Raw genomic sequence first — 5,231 nt, forward strand, 5'->3', positions numbered from 1 at the left:
AATAAAAACATCACCAATATATTTTTTGGCAAGATTGACCATTTTGCCCTTAGACTTTATAAAAACTAAGATTTTGCCCTTAGGCTCGTAAATCGATTTTTATCGAATTTCTTCAAATCTTAAGACTAGCCGAACCCTTTTCACTCTTAAAGTGACACAAAATTCTCATTATTTCACAACATTACTATCCATTTTATAAACTTTACAAAATGGTCCTATTAGGGTTTCCATAAGAAGTTCTTTCACAAAAGTTGTTTACAACACAACTAAGATTCATTTTCTTTCATAAAAACTCAATAAACATTATAAATTCTTTAATGGAAAATCCCTATACTATCATCCATTTTGCAAAATGGTCCCCCCATTAGCTAGCACATGCCATAAGGGTTCCAAAAGTACAAAAATTATCAAAAATAATCTTCAAATTGACTTACTTGCAAGAGGATAGCTTGGATGAAATTTTAAAGCTCTAAGAACCCTTATTTTGCTGAGAATTTTGGTGGTAGTGAAGAAGATGAGAAGGTGACATGATCTTTACTTTATTATATCTTATTTTAAGTCAAATAAGTCACCAAATTTCTACCTAACATTGACTATCTTAATTCTTTGTCCCTATGGCCGGCCAAGCTTTCTTTAAAGGGTTTAATTGCACTTTAACGGCCTCAAATTATGGCTCTCTAGTTATTTAACACCTTGGCTAGCAAATCACAACTTTTTCCCTTTATGCGATTTAGTCATTTTTCACAATTAAGCTTACAAATGCTAAAATTACTTCACCAAATTTTTAATGCACTAATATAATCAAGCTATAAAACCAAAATGATAATAAAATAATTTCTCTAACTTCGAATTTGTGGTCTCGAAACCACTGTTCCGACTAAGCCCTAATTCGGGATGTTAAAATGTGATTTAGGTGCAAGCATAAATTTAATGCCTACGTCTATTTTCAGGAAATTGGGAATTGGGAAGGCAAGACCTACAACTGTAACGTTGTAGCTAGTTGATTGTTCTTATGCACATCTAGAAGGAAAAATTAAAGATGTGTTGGTAAAAGTTGACAAATTTATTTTTCAATAGATTCTATTATTCTGGAATGTGAAGCTGATAAAGAGGTACCAATTATTCATGGAAGATCATTTCTAGCCACTAATAGAATATTAATTGATGTACAAAAAGGTGAATTACCAATGAGAGTTAATAACTAGCAGATAACCTTTAATGTTTTTTATTCCATGAACTGTGTAGATACAGATGAAAATTGTTATTCCACTAGGATTATTGACACTACAGTGAAGGAAGAATTGGTAGAATTTTGTTACAACAATTCTAAGAATGAAGTAGATTCAGTTGAGTTGAATGAAGAGGAATTGATCGAAGAGCTTAGTGAACTGATGGAGACTAAGCAACTTGAAAATGGAACAATGAGGATTTTTGAATATTTAAATTTATCAAAGAGATCTTTTAAACCTCCTCGACCTTCTATAGAGGACCCTCCTACTTTGGAGTTGAAGCATTTGCCATTACATTTGAAGTATACCTACTTGGGAGACAACAACATGTTGCCAGTAGTTATCTTTGCAGAATTAACATCTGATCAAGAGGCTCAATGTTTTGAAGTTTTGAAGAGATTTAAGAAGGCATTAGGGTGGGCAATCGCAGATATCAAGGGAATCAGTCTAGCCATTTGCATGCATAAGATTTTACTAGAGGATTGCCATGTGATAAGTGATAAAAGTAACATGTTTTAAACTCGTTCTTAATGCATTTTTGGATGATTATTTATGCAAATTAATGAATTTTATGCTCCTAATCCTTAAATTCATGTTTCTATACTTAGGAGAGCATTTTAGATCAAAAGGACTGAAAAACGAGTGAAAATCAAACAATTAGAGTAGATTTTAGGAGCCACACGGCTACAACACGTCCATGTGCTAGACCATGTCAATTTTGTGATTTGTATTCCAAACATACGAAAAAAATACAATTTATAGGCTTTTCGAGCATTCTAAGACCTATAAATACCAAATAAAAGAAGAGAACAGGGAGCCATTAATAAGTATTGAAGAAACAACTAGAAGAACACCATTGAAGCAAACTCAGAAGTAGATTTCCATCAAGATTGAAAACCTTTTAATTTCTTTGAAGTTTTTTATGATTTCTTTATTTCTTGTGGTTATACTGTCTTTGAGATGTTTTTATCTACAATTATGAACTAATTCTCTAGATACTTAGGGGAGATGAATCCTATGATGAATTGTATTATTTGATTTTTGTTTTACGTGATAAATACTTGAATCTTGTTCTCGGTTTTGTGTACTTATCTTCAGTTTTAATATTTCCTGAATATTAATTCATGTTTAATGTGCTTAAATTATAGAAGGAAAAGTCCCTATTTAAGAGTAGATCTGGCATAATTGAGTGGAGTTTCATGTAATCCTAGAAATAGGACGACATAAGTCTATCGGGTTAGAGTCAAATCTAGTAGGGGAATCCATAGATCCAGTTAATGCAACAATAAGGATTTTAATTAGAAAGAAATTTCAATTAATCAACCTAAAGTCAGTTGCTCTTAGTCTTGAAAGAGATATTAACATAATTTAGGGATTCCTACGGATCAAGATACCAAGTGAACAAATTGTTTAATTTAGATTCATAATGACAGATGAAGTCTAGGTGGATTCTTTCTTGGGTATTGTTTTACTTCTTGGTTATTATTCAATTATTTTCTGATTTATTCTTTGCTAACTTCTTTAGTTAATTAATTTCGTAGATTTTAGTTTAAACCAATCACTCTAATATTTCGAATAAATAATAGGAAAATGGTAATTACTAATACTTTTAGTCCTCGTGGATACGATATTTTTACTCACCGTAGCTATACTATTTATCGGTAGGTGCACTTTCCTTTGTCGTATTTTTATTTAGTTTCATGACTATCAAGTTTTTGGTGCCGTTGCCGGGGACTAAAATATTATGCAAAACTTTATTTCTATTAATTTAGCCATTTTATTTTTTTATATTTTTATATTTTTATTTTAATTTAATTTTCACATTAATTTTTTCCTTTTGTTTTCTTCGGGCAGGTTCTTTTGGTTTATGACTATAGGAAACTCGTTGGGACCATTATTTTTTGGTAGTGAGATTGAATGTACTACTCGCAGAAATTCGTAAAGAGGTTAGAGAAGCAAGACAAAGTCAACATAATATAGGAGACGAACAAGAAGACAACAATATTACTGTAGAGATGTATGATAATCAAAATAATCAGCTACCTCCTGTAGAGCCTATCCTTCGTACTATGCATGATTATGCCAAGCCCACTCTGATTGGGGCTAAATCGAGTATTTTGAGACCTACCATTGTTGCAAACAATTTCGAGCTAAAGCTGAACACAATTCAGATGGCACAAAAGTACGTTTAATTTGATGGTTTGCAAGATGAAGATCCAAATACTCATCTGGCCAATTTTCTAAAGATTTGCGACACTTTCAAGATTAATGGCACCACTGATGATGCCATTTGCTTACTGTTGTTTCCATTCTCATTGAAGAGTAAGGCAAAAATGGTTAAATTCTTTACCACGAAGTTCTATCACTACTTGGGCTCAAATGACAGAGACGTTTCTCTTGAAGTATTTCCCACTGAATAAAATAGCTAAGTTGAGGAATGACATTTCTTCTTTTGCCTAGATCAATTTAGAGACATTATATGATGCATGGGAGAGATTTAAGGATTTATTGAGAAGGTGCCCTTATCATAGGTTAACTTTATGGTTACAAGTTCAAACATTCTACAATGGTTTGAATTCCTCGAAATTGATGTAGCAACTGGTGGAACACTGAATAATGAAACACCCGAGGTAGCTTATGAGTTTATTGAGGAGATGACACTGAATAATTATTAGTGGCAAGTCATGAGGGCAAAACCAATGAAAGCAGTTGGTGTTTTTAATCTAGATGTAGTTACTATGTTGTCAAGCCAAGTGGAAGCACTGAATAAGAAAATTGAAGGTTTATATTTTTCTAGGCATGTGAATCCAGTGATGCAGTGTGACGCGAATGGAGTGGGGATGATTAATTCATAATGTTCACCCTTCAGTTCTAGCCCAGAGAATGAGCAAGTCAATTTTATAGGTAACAATTCTAGACCTCAAAATAACCCTTATAGCAATACATATAATGCAGTTTGGAGGAATCATCCAGATTTCTCATGGGGTGATCAAAGAAATCAAAGATCACAACCCCCTCTGAGTTTTCAGCAACCTTATCAACAAGAAAAAAAGTTGAACCTTGAAAAGATGTTAACCAAATTTATTTCGATGTCAAAAACTCGATTTCAAAACACTGAGACAGCTTTGAAAAATCAGCAAGCATCGATTCAAGGGCTTAAAAATCAAATTGGATAGCTTGCAAAATCAGTTTTGGAAATACCACAAGGTAGTTTAACTAGAAACACTGAAACTAACCCAAGGGAGCAACTCTATGCAACCATTGTTCAAAGCGTGGAAGAGTTAGTCGAGCCTGAACAAAAATCAAAACTAGAAGCTATGGAGAAAAGTGGTGAGGTTGATGAAAGCAAGAAAGAGCAAAAGTGATGATTAGAGAATACAAACCTCGAATTCTATATCCAATAGCATTGAAGAGAGACCACACAAATGGACAATATGGTAAATTTCTTAAGCTCTTAAAAAATTGCACATTAACTTACCGTTTGTTGAAGCTTTTTCGCAGATGGCAAATTATGTAAAACTTTTAAAGGAGATGTTAACAATTAAAAGGAAGTTAGATGACTCGTCGACTGTAGAGCTCAATGCAGTTTGCTCAGCCATTCAACAAAAGGAAAACTACCCAACAAACTTAAAGATCCAAGGAGTTTTACTATTCCTTGTCTCATTGGTAGTTTAAATGTTGAAAATCCTTTGGCTGATTTAGGGGCTAGTATAAATGTCATGTCTTACAAGATGTTTAAACAACTTGGTCTTAGGAAACCCAAGCACACTAGGATGAGTATTCAATTAGTGGATAGAACAATTAGATATCCTAGGGGTATTATTGAGGATGTACTTTTGAAAATTGACAAATTTATATTCCCTGTTGATTTTGTTGTATTAGACTTGGATGGGGAAAGTGAGGTACCTATGATCTTAGGTCGACCCTTTTTGGCCACTGCTAGAACTATTACCAATGTTAGTTCTGGTGAACTTGTGCTTCTTGTAAGTGATGAAAAGATTA

The 5,231-nt window shown here is 33.1% G+C and overlaps 1 non-coding gene across 1 annotated transcript; it reads right to left on the reverse strand.

The window, feature by feature from the left end:
- Positions 1-3,656: 3,656 nt before the first annotated feature.
- On the reverse strand, positions 3,657-3,763 carry LOC128289649 (small nucleolar RNA R71). Its single transcript, XR_008279293.1, has one exon. It is a non-coding gene; the product is annotated as a small nucleolar RNA R71 (small nucleolar RNA).
- Between the last annotated feature and the right edge of the window lie 1,468 nt (positions 3,764-5,231).

Source organism: Gossypium arboreum, chromosome 2, assembly GCF_025698485.1.
Source record: "Gossypium arboreum isolate Shixiya-1 chromosome 2, ASM2569848v2, whole genome shotgun sequence".
Lineage (NCBI taxonomy): Eukaryota > Viridiplantae > Streptophyta > Magnoliopsida > Malvales > Malvaceae > Gossypium > Gossypium arboreum.